The sequence below is a fragment of the Centruroides vittatus genome, unplaced genomic scaffold (assembly GCF_030686945.1).
Source record: "Centruroides vittatus isolate TY-2023 unplaced genomic scaffold, ASM3068694v2 contig_301, whole genome shotgun sequence".
In the NCBI taxonomy this organism is placed as follows: Eukaryota; Metazoa; Arthropoda; class Arachnida; order Scorpiones; family Buthidae; genus Centruroides; species Centruroides vittatus.
In genome coordinates, this window is record NW_027121927.1 from 2,853,787 (window position 1) to 2,880,286 (window position 26,500).

General features: G+C 30.4%; 1 protein-coding gene across 3 annotated transcripts in view; it reads left to right on the forward strand.

Annotated features, from left to right (window-relative positions):
* Positions 1-1,060: 1,060 nt before the first annotated feature.
* LOC136972763 (dual specificity protein phosphatase 16-like) overlaps positions 1,061-26,500 on the forward strand; it is a 93,292-nt gene continuing 67,852 nt past the window's right edge. The window contains exons 1-2 of one of the 3 annotated variants that reach the window (XM_067267398.1): positions 1,061-1,396; positions 19,772-19,837. The gene's annotated coding sequence lies outside the window, so the exon portion shown is untranslated. Of the gene's footprint in view, positions 1,397-19,771; positions 19,838-24,137; positions 24,560-26,500 lie in introns of those variants that run through there. The other 2 variants (XM_067267397.1, XM_067267400.1) reach the window with 2 other exon arrangements.

Genomic DNA, 26,500 nt, shown 5'->3' on the forward strand with positions numbered 1-26,500 from the left:
AGGAACCAACGGTGGTCAGGTTATACAGGTTTTACTGTATTTTATAACCCGAAAAACCTAGAATTATTTTGTTTATAAATTGATTTACAGCTATCCAAATGCTGTAAAACTCGAGTTTTTTTTTTTTTGTTTTTTTTAACTCTTTCACCATGTAGGCACTAAAAGGGCCTCATTTTGCAAGCCCATTATGGATTCGGCCAAATCCACAATGGGGCGACTGGGTGGTGAGGGACGGGGTCCGATATATCCAAACGGACCACCCCCCGAAAAATTCCTAGGGATTACAGTATTTGACCCTCCCGGATTCGATTCCCGGTCCCCCAGAGCGGTGGGCTGCCACCTTGACCGCTCGGTCATCCGGCCGTCAAAAGTTTGCGTTTGAAAGGAATAATTCGAAAAATATAATTACATAAATTAAAAATGAAAATTACAAAACTTTTCTTTCGTAAAATGAATGTAAGACTTTTAAGCCGTGAATTATCTACATTGTGAAACGTTTTGACGTATTTATTATTTAATTTCACTAGATCCACTTGTATATAAACAAATGTTTATCTTCAATAAGTGGCAAATATTTATATATTGATAAAAAGAGGTCGGCCATTATTATAATCGATAAAACAAATGATCAGTTTGCTAAATAAATTCGTAACATATTTTAAATTTAAAATAATTAAAATATCTCAATTTTTTTTGCGATAAAACGTAAACTGTGCGCCCTCAAAATCGAATTATTCATTTGCAAATAATATAAAATCCCCGATAGAAAATTCGTTATCGATCGATCTTCCTCTTTAAATTTTGTTTATGCTTTAGATTCTTATAAGATTAATCGTTGCGTAAACTATTATATTAGTAAATAAAATTAACTTTAAATTATTTTAATGTATATATATATTGCTTTCTAACTGTAATAAATTATATTTACGTCATTTCATAATAATATATATATATTACATTACATAATAATAATCTTATTGCAATTATATATAGTTATAATTATTTTCAATTTTTAATATAATAATGATTAAGCGAGAGAAGTTTTAGTTTTAATTTTAAATCAGCAAACACTTAACAGAAAAAAAAAAAAAAAAAAAAAAAAAGTGAAGAGAGTGTAAACACAGAAGTTGTAAACTTTCAAAATGTTTTCTTTTTACTGGCTATCGATGATATCATCGAGGACGAATACGATTGGACGACGTTGCCGTCATTTCTCTAATTTTAGAAAATGACGTAATTTCGGCTGCGGTGAGTTTGAAACGAAATGGGCCCGTTTGGCCTCTGTTATATGAATGAATGCGTGATTGATGCTCTTTAATTCTTTAAAAATATCTCGAAATCTCTTAAATATGCTCGAATTTTAAAGTTATTTCTTGTATATAAAAACTTTAAGATGGTAAGTTTGTAAAATAGTCCATGTAAATATATACCATTAAATAAAATTTTGTAAAAGTTATAATATTTAAAATATGAAATTAGCCTTAAAATATGAATGATATTGTTATGTTTTAATGGGAGCATTGTCCAACTTGTTCTTATTAATGTTTTGATTAATTGCTATAATTGCAAATGTTAATTGATATTGCTTGGTGAATATGAGAAATCAGAAATTCTTATCATATGTATTTTATATAAATTACAACATATTTATCACTGAACTATCTAAATATCTTTATTAAATTTGTCTTTAGCATATTTTTATCATCTATAGTTTTTAAAGTATAATTAAATGTATTAATTCTAAATTATAATTATATACATTTTAGATGTGATGCAAACTCATTTTTTTAAGATTTTTTTGTTTAATATATAAAATTACATAATATTCTTTTAAAGTAAATGTGTATTGTAAGATAGAAAGTTGTTGTCTATGTAATTATCTATATTCCTTTTGGGTTAATGTTACTTATGGTAGCGAACATGGCGGCTCGTCTCTGAAACAGTGGGGATGCATGTTCTAACCTATTCTAATAAATTACCATAATTATTGTCAACCAAATTATTAGAATAGAGGTAATTTATTAGAATAGGTTAGGTTAGGTTAGAACGTGAATCCACACTGTTTCAGAGACGAGCCGCCATGTTCGCTACCATAGGTAACATTAACCTTATTTTGTATGTTTGTGTTTTCAAAAGTTTATTTTTTGTGTGACTATTATTGGATAAAGCTTACTAGAGGAAATTTGATTTTTATCATTATTTGTTCCTTAATAAATCTGTTTCTGTAGCTGTAAATAGTATATCTAAGTGGTGAAATTTTAAATTTTCTTAAAATATAGGTATTGGAACTCCAATCTGTCTTCTGGTGAAAAGAAGAACAACAAATTACCATTAGATATCAAAATATAAATCGTTTTTTTTTTAACTGAAAAAATTAAATATCTCTTAAATTATAATTTATATAGTATAAATTTATCTACAATAATAATAAATCACCAGTTTTTATTTTTACGACTAGGTGCATAGATAGACACAGGGCATTTCTACATCCTATAGGCCGATACGTGTTTTGGGCATAAGCCCCTCATCTGTCAGCATGACTTCCAGGTTTTCTTGTAGGTGGTGTTGACACGTATACATTCCGTTTAAAATTACTTATTTACAGTTAAAATTGTTTTAATGTTAAAATACACATTTTAAACAGAATGTATACATGTCAACACCACCTACAAGAAATCCCGGAAGTCATGCTGACAGATTAGGGGCTCATGCCCGAAATGAATATCGGCCTATAGGAGATTCTGAATAAAGATGAAGAAATGCCTTGTGTCTATCTATGCACCTAGTCATGAAGATAAAAACAGATGAAAGAAGACATGGTTTCAAATACACAACTAATAAATCACCAATTAGAAGTTATAACGTTCCACTGAGATTCAAGTGGAGTTTGGCCCGGCAAAATGCTTTGCATAGAAAAACGAATTTTAAAGAAGGATGGTCTTAAAATGGAGATGTCATTGATCCATGAATGAGGGTGAAGTCTATAAATATTTTGGATTCCAACAAGCAAAACTTACAGAACATGCACAAATAAAACAAAGACAAACAAAAGAATAAAACAGCACATTAAACTCTGTACTAACAACACAGCTGAATGCAAAACACATTTAAAGCAATAAACATACTATTGTCCCAGTATTGAAATAGTCATACAGAAAGCTAGAAAAACTCCAGAGGGAAATATGAACAACATTAACAAAACAACAAATACCATCCTAAGTCATTCATAAAAAGTCTGACGGATGTTTTGAACTTACACAGCAAATATACATAAATACTGCAAGAATCTTTGTACAGAAAACAAGAAATATCACGACTACACAAAACTTGCAGACAAAAACAGTACAACGTTAACGAAACATACCATTAAACTTACACCATTATTGTCCTGGATCTAAAAAAATACACAAATTAAAACCTCAGGAAGTGGCATATATAAATCTAAAAACACCAGAACACTGAATCAGTTAAATTCTGAAAATATTTAATATAAACTGGTTTAGTGGACTGTTGTGTTTTAGATAATATACAATGCACAAACACCACCAAGCAAAAGTACAGAAAGCACTTTTTAAAAGACAACGTTCACAGACGACACTTACAGGAAATGCCACTTAATAAACAAGATTTTACAAATGCTAATTTCAATATATTGTGCCCAGAAAGAGCTCCAAGTAGGCACCCAAAGATCTCGGCCAAGATCATGTTGACAGAAGATTATCAAACTGTTGGCTGACTCATGGGTATGCTTTTGGAGAATCAGAAGGGTTTATGATTGCTGTACAAGATAAGATCATATATATAAGAAACTACAGAAAGCAATTTTTAAAATAACATTTACAGATAACATTTATATGAAATGTCATATAATGCACAAGTTTTTATAAATGCAAATTACAATATATTGCATCAAAGCTTTTAACTGACTATTTACATTGACAAAACCAAATAGCAAATATAATACACTCAAAAGCTTTTACACATCCAGGAACCATACTACATATACACACCTCAGACAGTTGTAGAAAACAACACACACAAAATATACATATGACTGTTCCATAATAAGACAAAAAAAAAATCCACAACAGACTACACAAGTAGACATCACCTTCTTTGGTAAACAAAACAAATACATATGCTAAAAAAATTGCAAATACTCAGAACTTATTCAGAAAATAGTGTCTGTGGAGATTGAATAGGGGTATTCATTGTGTCTAAGGTCTTTTCTTATACAGATGTAATACTATGCACAGAGACAAAAGTCTTGAAACATTAGAGCTTCACAATACATACATCATATTATAGAATACTGCTACACTAAACACAGTTACGTTATCTGGATGTTCTTAAACACAGATACATATATATGAACAGCATATAAACAAACACATACAATCATTTGTTTTCTATACATATGCCTTGACTTTGGTCCAGCATAGCTCTAGGCATTGATATATATACCATGTAATAACAATATCAATATAAAGCTGGCAATAAAAACAACTACATGGTAAATTTTTGGAAAATGATCAAAGGGAAAGTGAATACTGAAGACTTTATCTGAATACAATACAATTTTTGGAAAATGATCAAAGGGAAAGTGAATACTGAAGAAATAAGAAAATGGTTAACATCAGGAACTTTAAAGAAAGGAATGAAGGCTTAATACTAACTGCCCAGGAACATGCCATTTGAACAAATGCAATTAAACTGGAAATTGAGAAATCAACAACAGAATCTGAAGAAAATGTGGATTATATTCTTAGCTCCTTTTGAAAGATTTCACAAACTGACTAAGCAGTGCCATAATACAGTTGCTAAAAATGATCCATTGGAACATCTATCAAAACTATGTTGAGCCGACTGCAAAAAACTGGTGAGATCACAACAATGAAAAAGTTATAGAAAACTCCAAAGATCCTTTGGGACTTCACAATACAAAGTTCTAACACATAATATAAGATGTAACTGTGGTTGAGAAAAAGAAACTGTAAATAACTTATGTGTACCATCCTTTCATAGTTCCATTACTATTTCTCAGTCATGAAAGCTAGATGGCAGTTGTCGTATTTTTACAATCTGTGTGTGTTTGTGTGCAATTTTTCTTTGAGTTAGTTCTATTTTTTGTGGTCTTTGCATGTATTATAAGCTAGATAACATCAAGGAGAAATACCAGAAGTTTTAAAACAAGCATTATCTGACAAAGATAATGATGAAATGGATATTTTTGATGGCGGAATATTTGAAAATGAAGATGACTGAAATGATGAAAATGTTGAATTGAGTAATTATGAAAGTAACACTGAGACAAGTTCATCAGATGGCAGAGAAGGTAAAGATTATATTGAATATAATGATTGCCAGTACTATTTAGGTAGAGACAACAGTAAGAACTGGAATAAAAAACCGAATTTGAAAATAACCAAAACTAGACAAAAGAATACAGTGGAACCTCGCTTAATTAGCATAATTTGTTCCAGAATTAGGGTTGCCACCTCATAACTTAGTCTCACTCGGAGACGATGATTTAAGAAACAAAAAAAAAACCCATATGTATATATATACAATTTTTTATTTATATAAATTAACAAATTCAAAACTCAACTTTCTACAAATTTAATACAATTCTAATAATCACAAAGTAGTTTCTAATAAAAAAACTAATAAAACTAAGAACTAATAAAAAACAAATCTAACAATTTACATATAAAATAAATACAGGCAAAGAAATATAAAAATATGCAAGATACAAAATGGCATATGTGTAATTAATTATTTATTTATGTAGATTTTTCCATGTATATTTACTGTTTGACATTGCAGCTTTTACGATCTGCATTTTCTGGCTTTATGAATTCATAAAATTCTCGACAGCTCACGTCAAAATTAAGCTTTACGCATAATTCTGCCTTTACTAGCTCAACCCTCATCCTGTTACGGTTGTCTGTCCAGGTATTTCCCATAATCAAAAAAATTTGTTCCACGTATGCATTACTTGTAGGTATTGATAGAATCTTACCAACAAGTTTGGGTAGTTCAGTGAAAACATTAGAAGAAAATATTTTTATCCATTTTTTATCAGTTGGCAAATCGAGCGATTTGGTGAAAGGAATGATCTTTTTAAGAAGACATGTTATCATATAATTTATCGGTGTCTAATTCTACATTTACGTGTTTTGCAGCATTTTTTTAAATGCTGCAAATCTTGGTATTTAAAATTTTTGTCCTTAAGATTAATTACAGTAGAGCGTCGATAAGTGGAATGGCCGGAAAGTGGAACGATTTTCAGTCGGACTGTGTCGTGCTGAATCGAATGTTTTTGATACTAAATTTACTTCTAAAGTGTAATTTTCATGTTTTTTATATTCTTTAATATATTTATTTTGTTTGTACAAAATGCAGAAATAATTTTTAACGATACGATAGCCTCGATGATTATTATAAAAATTTTCGTTAGGCTTAAAATCGACGAAAATTCAACACGAAGCGACACGCAACGGAGAAAATTCAACAGGAAGCGATACGCAACGGAGAAAAATTTGAACATCGGACAGGTTAATGTATTTTTTCGTACAAAGTCGGAAACTGGAACAAATCATTAACTGGAAGGACCCCAGTCCCCAATTGGTTCCACTTTTCGACGCTCTACTGTACTGAAAAATATTTGAATGGGCTATATTCTTAACCTACTTAATATTGAGATAGAAAAAGATTAGAGAATAAGATGATCTTAGGAAGGAATAAGTTTTTAGGAAAGGGGTACCCGTTGCTCCACGTGTTTCTCACCAATCGCACGTCTTTCTTCTTAGGTGTCTTGGCCAAATGTGTCTCAACTAATGGGAACTTGCCCTGAGGGCCTCCTGCTCTCTATTGTTTCATTCCCCACACCTGCGAAAGTTGGGGGTGGGTAGAAGGTTCTCAAAGTCGGTTATTCCAGTGGAATAACTGACTTTGAGAACCTTCTTGCACAACCCGGAGAAATATTGAGCCTGGAGAAAACTCAGTGAAACCCGGAGTCTCTGGGTCAAACCTGGATAGGTGGCAACCCTATCCAGAATCTTACTCGTATTGCGAAATACTCATTAAGCAAAACAGTTTTTCCCCATATAAATTAACGCAAAATATGATAATGCATTCCATGCTGAAAAAATACTCAAATATTTTATGTATAATGTTTATTCAAAGACAATTATACAATATAGATTGTTAAGGAGCGTCAATCATCATCTTTTCTTCTAGCACAGAATGAACCAACCTGAAATGAAAATTCGATTTGCAGAAAACAAAAAAAAATCACAGCTAATATGTCCGATAAACATGCCAAACAATATGCCAAATTCTTGGGTTATGTAAAGGCTATAATCAAATATTAGAAATTAATTAATTTGACTAGAGGTAGGCAGTTATGTTTCCATCTCATATTAAATTTTATAATTATAAATAGTTAATTTTTAATTCAGACATTTCTAAAATTTAATTTGGACTCGGTCATTAAATTTAATGACCCAAGAATTTGGCATATCGTTTGGCGTGTTTATTATATAACAGGCTATGGTTGTTGATGTTTATAACTAATATGGGTGAACACAAGTTTGAAAAATGTGCGATCAGAAGCGACATTAAGATGGTAGCAGAACGAGTACTAAACACAGACTGATGGAACATGCCGCATGCGCAGAATTCGGGATTTTCCCTCTTCTCATCATTCGTTATGCGAAACATCGCTCATTAGGCGAGTCATTTTTTACAATAATATGACGAATTTAGCCTCTGTAATCCAAATTATTATTGGTAGACCAATCCCATAGCAATCTCATTGGCAAATTGATTTTATTTTATACAGACTACATCATATGCATTTTGGGCTGGTCTAATGTTTCCAGCCCCTCTTCAGTGCTAAAAACGATAACAAAAAATGTAATATGTTTAACTAAAAACGACATCAATATATAACTACGACAAGTTTACAAACATCCGGGGAGAAACTTACAATAAACGTTGGTGGGAATTACAACAATAATTCCATGGATGGGGAGGGCAAACTTTCCTCACATTTACAAGTATCCTAAAATTTAAATTTACTTTTTTTGAACATAACTTATTAAAATATGGCTAATATAAGTAATATTGTAAACAACACTTTTACTTACAAGTTTAAAAAAAAAAAAAACATTTTTTACAATTTGTTTGCTTGTTATGCGAGGTTCCATTGTATTGTAAAGACATTTCCTATACCAAGGAGTGAAGCTTTTTTCAAATTTTTGGATATGAACATAATAGATAATATTGTAGATTGCACTAATAAATACATCAACAATGTTTCCAATAAATTTGGAAGAGAAAGGGACTAAAAACATAACACACAGTGAACTGTTGGCTTTGATTAGATTGTTGTATTTGATTGGAGCAAAGAAAGGCAAGTATACCAATGTTAGAAAACTGCAAGTGACTGATGGCACAGGTATATATTTTACATGCAACAATGAGTTATTAAAGCTTTCTGCTCTTACTAAGGTTCTTTAGATTTGATGATAAAGCTATTTGAGATGAACAAAGGAAAACTGATAAATTGGCAGCTATTTGAAACATTTTTGACTCTTGTACATAATTATAAGGAGTTACAATTTAAGTGAGTTTACTACAATAGATGAGATGCTACATCCTTTTAGAGAGTGTTGTGCATGGATTCAGTACATCCCCAAGAAGCCTGCAAAATATGGATTAAAAATATTTCTGCTTTATGATGCAAAAACACTCTGTCGCAGTAATTTAGAGGTATATTGCAGATGATAACCTGAGGGACCATATACTGTATCTTACAGTTCCGCAGACATTGTGAAAAGGCTAGTATTCCCTATTATAAATAGCTCATTCAACGTTACTTGTGAAATTGGAATACTAGTATACCACTGTTTGATTATCTTCTTGTGAAGATTATTACATTTCTTGGTACAATAAAGAAATTAAATGTGAAATTCCTCAAAATTTTCTGCCCAGCAAAACAAGAGCAGTGAACAGTACCATGTTTGGATTTCAGAAACATAAAACACTTGTTTCATTTGTGCCAAAGAAAAATAAAGCTGTCATTTTAGTATCCAATTTAGTTTGTTAGTTACAGCAACACAATGCTTGGGCAATCTGCCTTGGGAGATGCCTTCCAGGAGTTCTTTTAAGGTTAATTGGCCCCTATTTAGACATTAATTTAAGATGTGAAGAAAACCCAGAAAACCCCACATCTTGTCAAGGTGTGAATCCATAACCAAACTATCAGTGTTCAGGGAATGAACCGCTTGGCAATTTGTGGATCCTTTAGTATTCAACATGCATGATGATGATATTGTTGACGAGACCAGTATGAAACCAGATACTGTACTTGATTATAATACGACCAAAGGAGGTGTAGACACTCTTGACAAAATGTGTTTCTTGAATAACAAAACGATGGCTGCTTGCACTGCTATTTTTGTAATTATGAATATTGTGGGAATAAATTCGTGAATAATTTTTGTGATGAACAATCCTGAATATGATCAAGTAAGAAGAGGAATCTTTCTGAAAAACTCGTCTATACAACTAATTAAAGAGCATCTTATTTGAAGCTCAGAATGTTCGTGCCTTCCATGTGACATTGAAGTCTTTCTTCAAAAATATTGTCCTGAGAAATTCTGAATTGAAGAGAATGATGACTTGGAAGATGCAAGTGTATCAAAAAAATGTACGTGTTTTAAGTTTGGACTTAAGAAAAACACTTCTGCCTCAATGAGGTGTGAGAAATATAAAAGATTTATCTGCAAACATTATTTTTTGTAATTATGTATAACAATGTCTGTATTTATTAATGTTATTACGATTTTGTAACCCCCTTTGTAAAGGCAAAAGCCGTGGCAAATAAATGTTGATTGATTGATTAATTGATTATCTGCAAACGTTATGCAATCAAACCAATTTCGTGTGATATGTGTTTGTAAAATAGATGCTTAATTTGTAGAATAGATGTCTTAATTGAAAAACATTATAGAAAAATAAAAGCAAATGTAAATTCATATTAACACATCAAATTAATAAAATAAAATAAGAAAATTCAGAATGTTATAAAAAGTACATGTTTGCTTTCAGAAAAAATTGTTGTGTGATTGACAAAAGGTAAATAGGTAAAATCATCATTGACCTAAGATTATCACTCCTCAAACATAACATTAAAAAAGAGACTTGTTAAAATGAAATAGGTAAATGATGATAAATAAAATTAATAAAAAATAAAAAAAGGTATACATCCAATAAAACACTATGAAGTGAATGAAATAAAATTATCCATAGCATGGGCAATAATTTGAAGTAAAGTAAGGTAAAAAACAAAGTAGATGCAAATTTTCTTTGGAATCAGTGGAATTCATAGAAAATTTCGTGATTACTAATCTATATCTTTCATAGGTTTTTAAATTTCTAATTTGGTGTTAACCAAATAAAAAATTTTATAGACAGCAACCTGAGGGACATTATGTTGTATCCAACATTATTATCTATATACTTAATTTTTAATTAAGTACAAGATAATATGTAAAAATACCTGCATGAAATTAATATGAAATTTTACCTTGTTCTAGATATAGATTTCATGATTGTGAGCAAATGGGGAGACATACAAATAATCTCTCATTTATTTATTTTGTAATATTATTTATGGAATCCTAACTCATAATCATATGGAAAATAAAAAATAAATAAATTTATATGACTCTCCATTACATCAGATATTTTATACTTGTTATTGTTATTATCATTAAGTGCTCCATTCCAAAAGGAGTACTATATTGAAAATACAAAGTAGGTAAATAAATAAATACAAAGGTATCAAAACAATAAGTATTCTACTTTGAAAGTAAACATAGAAAGGCTTAGAAATTAGAAATTACAAAAAGTTTCTTCTTTCATATTGTATTAGCATAATGGTGAAATAGTTTGAATAGTGGCTTATCAACTGGATATGGCCATCTACTATCTAGGCTGAGGATTTCTAATTTCAAAATGTCTGTCTTGCACATATATAGGATAGTAATAAATCATATGCTCAACACTGTCAAGGTTATCAGTACCACAAAAGCAAAAGGCAGTATCTGAATGGTTATACATAGCCAGATAACATCTAAAATTACCAGGCTCAATGAATAGTTGATCCATAGTATAAGTTAAATTTTTAATCAGTGACGATAATCAGTATTCAATACTAGGAAAGAAAACTTTTGTAATGTAATGCAAGGTAAAACATAAAGTATACAGTCATAGGATATGCAATGTGGATGAATTTCATATGGTCATTCAAGAATTCAATATATTGAATAATTAAGGTTGATTTGTGCCAAAAGGCATGGGCAGATGTTTCACTTTGCACGCTTATCAACTTTTTACAATGCAAGTTACAGTGGTACCTTGTACTTTGAACTCTTCAGAGTTTAAATGCTAAATTTGACAAAAAATTGCCTTGGATTTCAAATGATGCTTAAGAGTTCAATCGTGAATGCGCTGAAAAAAATGTGCTTGAACAATTAATGCAAGTCATCTCTCACTCTTGCATTACACTTGTATGTTTTCAGTGCTTTTTTTTGTTTCACTTTTGGTATGTTTGGTTATGTATATTGTGTATTTTTTGTTGATTTTTAATAATTTCTTCCTGCAATTTTTCTTTGTCAATATCTTTTGATTGCCTCATACGTTGTTTATCCATTAGTTCAAAATTTCCCAGACGGAACTTTTTAAACTACATTTGCATATTTGAAGCTTGGGAACATCTTCCCCATATACATTATGAACCTTTTTTACTGTTTATACAGTGTTATATTGTTTCCAAAATTTATAAAGAATAGCATGCCAGATATGCTTTTTATCTGTAGACATTTCAACTCAATTTTATTTAAACAAAATGTGAAGTAAAAAATTTAAAATAACCTTCTAAACAAAGAATACAATTTCTCATTAGCAATAATGTGTTAAATTTCACAACTGTTACAGTTAAATCATACAACTATGTTAAGTAACAACAGCTATTAAAAATTGGCAAAAACTTTCTGTTCAACTCAATACAGTATAACTTTTACTTTTTAACTATGGAGTCAAAAAAGGATGTGAAAGCAACAAAGTCTAAAGGAAGGTTGTTGTATTGACAATTGAAATTAGAAAAGGAACTTATCACAAAATATGAAAGCAATACATGTGCGGCAGATCTTGCAGCCATGGTTAAGAAGCCGAAGTTGATGGTGTGCAACCAATAAATGCAATTTTCTGTTTATTGTACATTATTTATTTTCAAGTTTTGATTTATTCTAGATACATCCAATACACCTTATTGCTGAGAACATATATTTATTACGTATAACTAACGTTTTCGGCCCACTTTATGGGCCATCCTCAGGTTACAGTTGTTCGACTCTAATACAAAATCGAACACGTTCAAAATTAAACTAAATTAGAACATACATTTTAAATTTAAACAAATAGAACAAGTATAACACCAAATAATAAATAAGAAAATCCAAATAAAACACAAATGTAAATGCAAATAAAATACGGTGACTGGCCGTAAACATTAAGGAAAAATTCCTTATCCTTTAACGCATATATCTACTGAGCCTCTGTAGAAGCATTATTATGTGTGTTACTTTTTACCATGTACTTCCATGATGACGGTAACCCCGTCGCATCTTTATAATTTAAACATCTGCCAGACAAACCCGCTCTGTAAATTTCGCATTTCTCCGTTATGGATGACAACGTTGGCGAGTGTACTTTTGCAAGAATTTTGGCATCCTCCCATTGCACAACAGAACCATCGGCTTGCGCAATCCTGGATAATTTATTATTTTGATTTATTATTAGAGCATGTAATTATCTTATTTTTTACATTAAATAATGTATTTGCAGTTTTAAGTTTATCAAAATAGGTATTGTTTGGGGTCAGGGAATGAATGAATTCACTTTCCATTATTTTTTATGAGAAATATTGCTTCAGACTTTGAATGATTAGGAGTTCAAACGATCTGGAATTAATTAAGTTTGAAATATGAGGCACCACTGTACTTCCTGTTCTCCATTGCAAAGGTGACTTAAGTTGACTTTGCAGTGGAGAACAGGAAGTAACTTGCATTGTACTGCATTTTTGAGTTGTGTCACTTTTCTTGTCGGGGTGTGATCTATTGTATAAAAGACAAGAACTGTAAATTTCTGTGAGAATTTTTGAGAATTCACCAAGGAAAATTAGGAGTGGCACTGCAGTTGCAGCAGTGAAGTTTTTGGTGGCAAAACAAATTCAAAACAAACTCTGTTGTTGAAGTGCAATGTAACTTTTCTTTCATATTTAGAAAAGATCTGCCATCATGTAATTCATGGAACATGAAAGGAGAATTTTCTATTGGTAGAAGGCGTGATGAAATTACATCCCTGCTTTCCAACATAGTTCTGTCTGTTTAGCAGACAACTGGGAATTCCAAGATTGGTTGTGCACTGTAAACTCTACTTAAACACACAAAATGCTACTGCTATATGAAATTAGTTGGATGATAGAATTTAGTAGCAGTGTTTTGCAATTGATATATGCAATGCATTGATAAAGAATCTTATTTTTTTAATCCTGATTTCTTTCTCTGATGAAATCATTTTCACTTTTGCTATCATAGATAGATTTCACAACAATAAACAGATTTTCTGACCCACAAATCCTCACGTGTGAACAGACACGTGAGGATTTGTGGGTCAGAAAATCTGTTTATTGTTGTGAAATGTATAATGTATCTATGATAGCTCAGTTTAAGTGTGGTATATACTGATGCATAAACTGATCATTCTGTTTTACTACAGAGGATGGAGAAAGGAATGGCACTCTTAGTTTCCTTGATAATTACACTATTGGATTGCTTTCTTTGAGGATATGTCAAGGACAGTTTATGAAGGAAACAAAATCTGTGACCTCCAGAAACTTTATATGCATACAGGATACTGTTTCATCTAAGAATATCCAGTCGGTAATTCATTTCTCATCATGTTCTTTCCAGTGAACATGATGGAAAATGAGCTATTGATTAGATGTTCTTCATGAAACAAATATAACTCATGTAGAACTTTTTGAATTTTTCAATAAAACTTTGACTTTTGCTTCCTATTTCATATCTTATTTTGTTTTGCAAACAGTACATTTTTTATTTCCATTTAAAATGTGTCAGATTGATGATGAAACAGTCTTCTGGCAATAAATTTTGTAACTGTTTTCACCTATGAATAGAGAATAATAAAGTGGAATCCCATTAATCTAGCTCAAACAAGACAGAGTCTGATTCAGATGAGCAAAATCCAGAAAAATTGTTAACAACATATATAAAATAAAAAAACACTTATTTTTCTTGTTTGTTCTTCAACATAACAATCACTTTCTTTCCTTTAGACATCATTTTATGGTGCTTGATTTATTTCACAAATGCTATATTGTTTTGCTGAGTTTCACTCATTAAAACAATAGTGGCTTTAGAGTGTTGAGTGATTAATCTAGTATCAATACTGAAATAATCTGCAAAGTATTACTTTGGCAGATGTTTTTAAATTTTGTTTGTGTAGTTTTTATACAAAGTCTGTCTATGGTCCAAAAGCATCTTGGGTCTCTTGGGGTTAGGGATGATAGTGTTAAGAATAAGATAAAGAGATGCAAAATAATTTTTCCACAATATATCAAAGATAGTGTCAGTAACATAGTTTCCAGCAGTGTGTGTATAGTACATTATCAAAGCAGTTGGATATTTCTTATGCTAGTATTAGTTGATGTTAATGGTCCACATATCTATGTCAGGCCGCGACTCCACTAGCCGTAAAAGGGCCGTAAAACCCCTCGCCGTAAAAGCTTTTAATCACGTGACCATGATATTTTACACCTGAGCAGGTCGTAAAACCAACGTAAAAGCGAGTTGAGCAGTGTTCAACTTTCGAAGTCAATACAACCGTAAACCGGTACCATTCACCAATCAGAAGTCAGTGAAATCTAGGTCATTGTGACACGGTGCAAAAATGGCAGAAAACGAGCTTTTGTGTATGTTCTCTCGTGGCTACTCTAGAAGATCTGGAAAGATTTATCGAAAACATCCGAAAGTATTCATGTATCTACAAGAGGTATCCCGATTATAATAATGGATGCCTAAAACACACGATATGAACGGCCAAAGGAAAATCCTTCAATTTAGAGGAGTATATAATAAAAAAGCTAAGCTTATAAGTGCTGTATATTATCTTAATAATATAATAATAAAAGTCAATATATGAAAGTAAAGATATTACTTTTACTACATTTGTAATTATAGTACAGAAAAAACTCGTAGAATATAATTATTGTCTTTATATCGATATATCACGTATACACCGTAATAGTACTGTTGCCGTAAAAAGTTTCGCTAGCCGGACCTCCACTGCAATCCGAGCGCAAACGCAAATAGGTCACGTGATTAAAAGCTTTTATGGCGAGGGGTTTTACGGCTGTTTTACGGCTAGTGGAGTCGTGGCCTCAGTCTGCAAGCAAACATCAACCTGTTCCTAAAGTTTCCACAAAAGAAAACATGATATGAATACTTCATTTTGAAAAAGTCATGTAATGATGATTAGATGTAAATATACTGTAGAAATATGATTTAAATACAAAGTTTGTCTACTTACATAACCCACTAAGGCTTCTGAAAATAATAATACAATAATATGACTGAAATATATTGGTCTCTGGTAAATTGGAAAACTAATTCTACTCTATCCTATACAGTTTTATAGAAATTTGGGGTAAATTATTGCATTTTATCGTTAAAAAATATGCCATACCTATACTTGCTTTTCAGTGACACAGAAATCTGACTGATGTTTGCTGACATTCCTTGCTTTGAATTCAGGTGGATAATGTATATTTTTGGAAGACTTTGTGAAATTTTTATTTTTTCATCTTCCACATCATATATAATTTCCACCTGAATGAAATTGTGAACATCTACAATGTTACGTTTGAGCTGATAAAAATTCATTTGCAATCCAGTAAATTCCTGTTTTTTTACATGCCAAAAGTAACTATAAATTTATACAATAAAGTAACTTTTATCTTTTATGTAATAATTGATTATTTCAAGGATTTTGTGGTGACTTTATCATTGGTTTGTTCAGTTTTTTGAAAATTGTTAAATTAGGTCTGTCATTAATGAGGTTGAGGCTGAAGTTTTCAATGTGAAAATGTGTAATTGCATGTATGGGAGCAACATGGACAGATAAATAGGCATGGCAACAGCACAAGTCAATGCCAAGCTAATAGAGAGGTTGAGGCCGAAGTTTTCAATGTAAAAATGTGTACGTCGGACGTTCAGTGCCGCTTTCCTGTAAGCCTAGAAGTTTGACAATGGTGTTTGGAAAGTCAGTGGAATCATGTTCGACATTTCAAATGCCATTGTCAAACTTCTAGGCTTACAGGAAAGTGGCACTGAACGTCTGACGTACACATTTTCACATTGAAAACTTCGGCCTCAACCTCTCTATTAGCTTGGCATTGACTTGTGCTGTTGCCATGCCTATTTATCTGTCCATGTTGCTCCCATACATGTAATTACATTAAAAATAATAATATAATCAAATTGAACGAGATGATGATGATAAAATAATTTTTACCTTTTTGACAGATATGTTGATTTGATCATTTTTATACAAGTTAGAATGTCTTCATATCAGATGACCTATACAGTAACTGCTGCAACATTTCACTGAGGACAAAGATTAGTATTACTCACTTCCAATATGATAGCCATTTCATTTATCTGATCTTATCTACTATATTGAACTTTTGGTTATGGATAACTCAGTTTTTCAGAGCTATATTTTACGTAACAATCTTGAAGGCCGGCTTAATGCTATTTGTCAAAAACATCAATATAGATCAGTTACATTGTGCCACTTATTGCTATGTTTATTGGATGCAAATTTTGGGACATCAGAATGCAGGATACATTGGGCAATTTCCAATATACACTATACTAACTTTAGTTCATGGTATAATAGGTATTTTGAATAGATTGGACAGCCCAATAAAATTTAATGATTAAATTTTATATTTGTTGTAAAACAGATTAATCAGAAACTTTTGCATTTTAAAGATACCACTGGAATGTTCTCTCCATTTTTAGTGTCAAATTCATGTAGTTATGATTTTAAAACATTCTTTCTGGAAATACTCTTCAGAACATATGAAAGTTGAGTTTTTGACTTCTAGATGAGTTTGTGGATGAAGTTGAATAGTGATAATTTAATTATAACAGTTACTTGTTTTTGTTCAATCTGTTGGCTATTTAATATGATAAACTTGCTTTTAAACACCATGTAGAAAAATACTTAAACATTTTGCTGTTCTGGAGCACTGCAGGGCTATTTCTTCAAAAGATACTTAGATCACATTTTTTTAAATTAATTTTCAATCTATAATTGATTATCTCTTGATTTGGTCTTCAGCTACTCCTTAACTAATTTGGAAAGTCAGCAATTCTCTCTATAAAGTTTATATTCTAATTAACAAAATTATGCAACCTTCTATACACTGATTCTGGAAATGTAGCTAGATTATGACAAATTCCTAGACGTTTAGCTCAAAACTGTTTGCTTCAATTGTTTTGTCTTTAAATATTATAATTGTATTGTCCTATCTAGTAATATCTCTCTATGTGTACCATCCTAATAAATGTCTTGTTTATGTAAACACCCAAGTTGCCTCAATATTGCTGTCATTCATTTTTCTGTTTAACTATTTAAAATATTAAAAACACTGAAGCTGTTTTTACATTTATAAGGAAATATAAGGAAATTTATAGAAAACCTCTGGAATTGTATTTTCTGGTTGTTATGGAATATAACATAGGGAAAGTATGGTGATCAGTGAAATTTTGACTTCCATTTAGTTTTTTGCATAAACTCCTATAAAAAGTGTATGTGTGGTATATACTTTGCATTTTGAATATGGTATATACCAGAATTTTGCTGGTGAACCAAAAATTCTGAAACTTGCAGGGTTATTTCTGTACATTTTGCATTGATGATATTAAATATAAATAAATAACAACTAACCCGTTACAAAGCCCATTACTAGCCCGATAATTCGGCTTTGGTGGTTGTATTGATGATATTAAATTAGGATTGTTAAAGATCATGGGAATGGGAGAGAGAGAGAGAGGGGATGGTATCAAACAGTTTACACACACCGGGGTAATACCAATGAATCTTCTTGAAACCTTATAACCAGCAAGGGTATGCTTAAAGTTTGCTTACAAACTTTGAGCATACCCTTGCCGGTTATAAGGTTTTAAGAAGATTCATGGGGATGATATCATATTTCAAGTGGATCAGACTTAATGAAAATTTCTCATTAGTAGCATTTACAATTTTTTTAAAACTCATTCTTACCTAGTACAAAAAGCCTTTTTTAACTCAGTCCTCTCTGTGATCAGATTTGTCACACTGTTCCTCAAGGGTGAGTGCCATGCTCACTCTATGTAGTTTCATATTCTTAATGATTTGTCTTGATAAATAATACACATTCTAATGTTTAATTTACTTTACTTCAGTTAGAATACATTAAAAATAATTTTGGTTATAGAAACAGAAAATCGATATCTTGTCAGATCAATAAAAACAGAAACATGACATCTGAAATTATTGTTAAACTTAATTATAATTTACATTCAAGTTTTGAATCTGTTTGATATGGATTTTTAAAATGGCATTGTTTGCAGATTCTTCTTATGTGGTATCTGCAGATTAGTGCAGTACATTTTACACACATTGATACTGTTTTCCTGTTCTACTGTTCTGGGCAATATGCACACTTTTCTCTTTGTACTGATGTTGCCTGTGAAGGATCTGGCTTCTTTCTCAATACTTCCATGATTTTCATATGCAGATCCTCACTTCTCATTATCTGAGAAAAAGCCTGCATTTTCTTCTTTAGTCCTCATCAGGCCATTTTAGAATCATTTCATGACATTCCATGTTTAGTATGTATGTACAATATCACTTCACAATTAGAATTGTACTACTTTGAATGCGAAAAAAAGACATACGATTGCTTGCAGGTGAACACTGTGCTAACTTCTCCTACATGACTGAAACAAAGGCGGCTCTGAGAGCAGTAGCAATAACTATTATTTTCGATTCCAGTATCTTGCTGAAGAGGATACTTGGAAAGGAATATAGACAAGAGTTTGGCCACAAAACTTCCAAGAAGCCCAAGTTACAAGCATTTTAAAACAAAAGTGAAAGCAGTGCTCATCTTTGAGTAATGGCAGATTAAAATTATTTTATGTAATTTTTATCATTTCTTTTATCCTTTTATATTTTATCTTTTTTATACCATTTGTATTTTATCCTTTTACTTTAATTTATTGTTGTTTTTATTGGTTTTAATGGATTCTTTTATTACTGTTATATATAAGGGAAGTTTTCTTTGCCTTATGGCATTATCTCTATTGTGTAGATAAATAAATATAATTATCTTGGATAAAAAAGAAAATATGTATATTAAGATATGTTCAAAAACTTCAGACTGCTTGTAAATGTTGACTGGAAAATACTTGTTTAAATAGATTAAACAAATTTTGTCTTTAATAAGGTGATCTTATTTTGAGAAATTTTTAGTTTTTACAAAAATATCAGATTAATGACTAATATGATAGTTTTGGAATTTTTAAATTGCTTGTAATAAATACTTATATATTTTTGTATATTTCAGAAATATTCAAATGTTGGGAAAAACATGACAGTTATTAATGCAATTGTTTTTTGACAATTTCCTATGGTAAGTAAAAAATATTAAATTGAGTTAATATTTTTGTAGAAAATTAGCTTGTTAACAGTTAAATGGGAATTAATTTCTTACAGCCATTTTACAAGTCCATGTAATAATTTCATATTCCTTAATGTTTTTCCTATCCACAAGTATGCACAAAAGTTCATCATTTATAATGTAGATTTGCATGAACATTGCTCTAGATCAGGGGTCCCAACATTTTTACTATTTTTAATTATTATAGATAAAAGAGCAATTAGAAACACCAAAAATAATTTATTGAAATAATGCAAAAAAAAAATTAATAATGGAAAACAAATATTAATACTTAATTCAAACTGGTTATTAATGTGAAGGGTTAAACTTTTTTTTTTCAATATTTTAAGTAGCAGTAATGCCTGGATTTGTACCTTCATTTGTATCTGCCTTTTTGGTCTTATTGTCAATAGAAACATTTCAAGTACTTGTTACATTTTTCTTCAAAATTCTTTTCTCAGCCAATGCTCTACGATTTCTTAATTTTGGATATACACAATACTAAAAGCACTATAACTATGATTCCCACTATATTCTTATATGAAAAATACTTAAATATCAAAATGATTTTAATGCAAAACTCTAATAATTAATATTTGATATTTATGTGTGTGCTTGTACACTGTATCATTGCACTACAACACACTAGAGATGACTGACATTAATTAATCCCTTGGCAACACACCACACTTGTCTGACATGAGTGTCCTGTCATTAGTATCATGGTCATTAGTAACCTGTCAACTCAATAAGATTCTCTTTTTCTGCAGCAGTAAATTCAGATGGAGCACTGGCATTAAATGGATCTTGAATCCATTTAATGCCAGTAATTTAATAGTTTTTTGAAAAATCTTACCTTCAACAGCCGAGTTTTTATAAAATTTACTACATTCACTACATAGTCTAAGGCCTGGTTCTAAGGTAGGACTTGCATCAAAATATCTCAGTGCTTCCCTGAGAATAACACAATGGGTCCACATTGCATCATAGGCTTTGCTTTAAATGAGTGCCTGCAATCTTCCATATCAGCCAGACATAGAAAGAGCACCATCATTACAGTCACTAACACATTTAGTCCACTCCAAATTATTTTCGAATATAAAAGTATCAAGGATCTTGAACAAGTCTTGAGCCTTAGCACCAACAGTGATACTTTTACAAAAGAGGTCTTTTGCATTATTACTATCTATAAATCATACATAGCAAATCAAGTGAACATTATCATTATTATTATCTGTGGCCTTATCCAACTGCAACTCAAATTTCTTCCCTTTTATTTTTTCAATTAATTGATCATTGAGGTCTTCTGCTATGTGCTTGTATTCTGTGATTAATGGTATTATTGGACAATGTGTTTTTATTCAATAACACTATCAGTTCGCAGTTGAAAGCTGCTTCCCAGCAGACTCACTGATCATAATGTTCATCATATCTACATTAGCCAGTAGAATGAATTTTTCTGCAATGGTATGAGGCTTCTTACATTTTGCAGTTCTATGTGCCGCCTTGTAAGATGCTAACAAAGCATTACTTTGTATTGATGCCTACTTATAAAAACTAAGTGTTTCTTGATTTAACTGTTTAACTTTCTAGTTAAGTAGTCATGAGATTTAATAACCATGCTAGAATGATTGGTTTCTAAGTGGTGTTTAAACTTATTTGGTAGCATGCATTTTGGTTCCAAAACTTTCATACACAGTACACACTGTGGCCTCTCTTCACCATTGACTTCTGTTGACACAAAACCAAAGTCCAAATAACTGTCATCATATTTTCAATATTTATGCTTCCTCACACACTTGCTGCTGGTTGACAGTGTGCCCTCTTTACTTTCACTCTCACAACACTTATTACTGTTTAGTGAAAACCAGTCTATTTTAAAAAAATATATAAAAGAAGAAATACTTCAAAAAAAACTTCACTTGACTTCAGTTGTAGAGGCTTCCACAAACAGTTATGATGCAAACCATTAACTCAGTAATATCTGCTAGATGTCCTGTTTTATCACATTGAAATGAAAATGGAAGTAAAATTATGAAAATTTTAATATTTCTCATTACCCTTGTGAGGCTCCCTAGGATGTTCCAGATTAAATAAACTAGTTCGTTCTCAATTTTAAAAAAAAAGCAATAAATCAATATCTAATTAAATACGAGATACAAGCTAGAAACTTTTTCTGTACTATTTCAAACCATCCTTTCGATAAGAGTTAAAACAACATTTAAAAAAAAAAATCGCTAATAAAACTTCATTAAGAATTTAAGAACTTTTTTTTTCAAACACTAAATGACTATTTCTATTACTAGATATAAAATTAAAATAATCGTATTGAGTATATAATTAATATCTTTAATTATATGCTTAACTATTACCTTTAATTCTCCTTTCTCGAAATATTTTTGAGAATTACAAACCACACAAAAAATTGGAGGCATAGGGCCAAAATAATTCCAGACAATTTTTAAAAATTGTCTGGAATTATTTTGTAATTTGAGAACTTTTCAAATCGTTAAAACGTTTAATGAAAAAGAAAGTGCAAAAGTTTGGAAAGAAAAAAGTTAAACTTTATTTCTATTTAATTTCTTTAAGTTAATAAACTTTCATTTTTTAATTATTGTCTTTTTATTCGTCTTTTATCATTACAGTTTGAATTTAAAAAATCCCAGTAGCCTTATAATCAATAGCGATTTTATTACTTTACCGCAGCTGCCGTAGGAATGGCGCTAGTTGTGGAGAGCAGTGTGTTTGCTATAGCCGTGTCTCTTCTGGGTGTTAATCTGTGGTTAAGCCTCCGTATTGGTTGAGTTTGTTTAGTGCCAATTTATGTATGTTTTGTCGATAATTTACATTATTACATTTATTATAAGAAAAATCATAGCATTGAAATAATAGATTACCATTATAATTAAATTACATCAATTGAAATGAAGTAAAATGAATTTTTCTTGAGTTTTTGGTCTAACTTCTGGCAATGAAAATAATAATAATAATAATTTCATTGCCAAATAATATAGTAATGTTCCCGTTTTATACTTTTATCATAAAAATAGAGTGCAAATTTCTCGTTTACAGCAGTTAGAAAAGGTTCTGTGTCATGTCGTATGTATTTAATTTCCAAACTCAACATTGATCGTTGCTAAAATTTATTTTATTACCACAGAGATTCGTGAAAAATTTTGTTGAAAAAATTAACGTTAAAATTTTAGAACTTAGTTTCAGTATAAATGCTTTGGAGAAAATATTTGCAAATTATTTTCCAATAAAAAAATATACAGATATGTATAAATAAAATATAAATAAATATTTACATAAGAGAGAGAAGTATTTTTATTTCACATTTTATCAGAACTAATATATACATACAATTCAAAACGAATTGGAAATTTTAAACAATTATTTACTTTAAACTGCGTTTGTTATTTTGCTTGTTTTTTGGGGAATTGTTTCGTAATAAAGGGCGATAAGGATTTGATATTTAGAGATTAACCGTCAGCAGAGTCTCTATAGCGATGCACAAAGGAGGATGCAAAATTGCTTACACTGAGGGAAACGACACAAACCACCCTGCATCCCCGCAGTTATTCTTCGCGCCCCGTCATCAATTTCTAGCTGTTATTGCTGCAGATTAGTTATAAGCAGGGATATGAGGAAGTAGCTTTTCATACGCGGCAGGAAATTAACGACAATCGACCGTAGTCTCATTTGCATTCGATTTAATTAATAAAAACGAGATGTTAAACTTGTAATTATTATTATACTAAATTTCTTGGCAGATCTTCGTTAAAAAATTATGCAAATGGTTATTTTAAATGCATCGAAAGCTCGTGTAGATTGTCAGTGTAATTACAATCATAAACCTTTTCTAAGACGTTTAAAAAACATCCGTTCTTAAATGTTTTGAAATCGTTTATTGATTTCTTTTATGTTGCGCATGAAGTGTCTAAAATACAATTTTTTGTGTGATTTGTAATTTTCAAAAATATTTCGAGAAAGAAGAATTAAAGGTAATACTAAGTTTATAATTAAAGGTATCAATTATATACTTAATATAATTATTTTAATTTTATGTCTAGTAATAGAAATAGTCATTTAGCGTTTGAAAGAAAAAGTTCTTAAACTCTTAATGTCGTAATGAAGTTTTATTAGCGATTTTTTAAAATGTTGTTTTAACTCTTATCGAAAGGATGGTTTGAAATAGTACGGAAAAAGTCTCTAGTTTGTATTCCTATTTAATTAGCTATTGATTTAATGTTTTTTTTTTTTTTTTAAATCGATAACGAACTAGTTTATTTTATTTAAATTGCATAAAAGTTTTCCGTATCGAAGAAATAAATTAGTTAATTTTATATGAGTCGAATTAGGATCGAAATACTACTTATCCGATGCTCTTTATCTGCAAACAGTTTGGGGGAGGAGAGGGGATCTGCGGCCGATGAGTCATCATGATGGGGAAGAGAATCTTCAGTAAATCCATCGGGACATTCCGATAGTGACTAATCCCGTTTTGTGTGATGGAATTTATTTCTCGTGCGCTTCCTCTGTCGTCCTCCGAGTAAATCATTCAGTCTGCGAGATGCGTAACACCAACATCTTTTCTAACGCTGCGTTCTGGTGTACGATCGTTGTATCGTTGATCTATCAAACAAAGGTTTCACCTAAAGACATTTCGATGAGTCATCTATACGAAAACTTTCGGTAAGAGCTGTTACCTTTAATTATAGACAAACCTTTGTTTTGTTGTCTGCATGTGATCGAGCAAAAAAAAAAAAAAAAAAAAGTGTAAATAGTGCATTTGGTGGTAAAGGAAAAAGCGCTATTCCTGCCATTACTATTATTTTTAAATATTAATTTAAATGCATTTGGTTTTTACACAGATTTTAGGATTTTTGTCTTTCATATTAAGAAAATAAATTATAGTAATTATTATAATTACTGTAATACATTATAATAAATTCAGAATTTAAATCATTTTAAGAAAAATAAGTGTCGACTTAAAAATCGTATTAATCATCATTATAAATATAGTCTGGTAAACTTGTAAAATATACGAAATTTGTCATTTTACCGCTTTAATCAAAAAATTTGCTATTGTTCGATATACTCGTACAGATATAGCATTGGATTTAATTTGGTCGATTTGCATAAATGATTCGTTTGAAAATTATAATCGTCGTTTATTTAGAGTTAAAAAAATGATAATAATCAATTTATTTATTAGAAGCTAATTGACAGATGTGTCCACGTGTTTTTAAAGTTTAAAATATTAATATGATTAATTATCGCGTGTTTGTTTCACATTTGCGTATGATTTAAAAATCTTTTCTGTGTATTGACGAAATTTGAAAAATTTCATGATTGAAACTTTAATAAACAAGCTGCTGTTTTTATTTATAACGAATAGATTTGTTTTTTCCTCTTTTAAATGCAAATAAATACAAAATAATCCCGATTTTTTTCATTATTATTTAAGAATCAAATTAATTTTTTGTTTGTAAATTTGAATAAAAAGGGAAAACACTAATAGCATGTAACATTGCAGCTATTATTTAAGGAGATTTCGTGTCTGCTTTTGCTAAATTGTTGAAAAAATGACTGAATTTAATTTATACATTGATTTATTTGACTTTCGAAAACAGTATTTTATGTTTGTTTGTTTTCTTCTACATGTAAATAATTCAAATGTGTAAATTATGCATTGATTTCTAGATACAGTCGGACGATTCATAATTATATAAAAGAGTACGTTTATGTTCAATATATATAAGAGATTAGTTAAAATCTTGTTTCTTCTATAATAAATAATTAAGACGAGGTATTATCGCTAATCGAGAATGATTTCGCTATTAATTACTTATACGAAAAATATGAATATTTTGATTAATCAGAAATAGATAATTTTTTAAAATGGGTTTTTATGAAGGCTGCAAAATTTGAATCTGTTCTTATAGTTTTAAATAATTTTGATAGTAAATAATAATAAATCTTACTGCTCCAAATAGCTTAAAGATTATCTTCGGATTAACCAGTGATGATTTGTATAGCTTTTCGTTTTGTTAACAATTGCTAATACTTTTGCATTTACTTTTGCATTTAATGCAAGAAAAATCAACTAAAAAAAATAGAAAAACTATACTATTTTTGATTGATAATATTTTTAATTACAATTTCTGAAACTTATAGTAAATGGTTATAATAAAGCATAAATTGTTTAATTCTATTCTAAATTTATATTATTTATTTGCAACCCTGTTAGTTAATGCAAGAGTGCACTTTGGACTTTTATTTGATTTCTGGCTTTTATGCACAGTATAACGACCTCACCTCAGAAAATATGAGCAAATAAAACTTAACGTCAGTAATCTATCAAATTTTAACAAACGACCTAGCTGCCAACCATCGATACGACCATGATTAAAATACTGTACGTCAATTCGAAAATTCGATCTGATAGAGAAATTCGTAAAATAACATACGCAATAGCGGAAATATTTGATAATGGTAATCTGATATCTTCAGTGGCGCATCTAGAGGGGGCCACGGAGCCCTGGCACCCTCCAAAGAAGAGGGAAAACATATTCTTGAAAATTTTCCAGAAATATTTTCCCAATTCATTTTTTATTTATATTGTGTCATGTC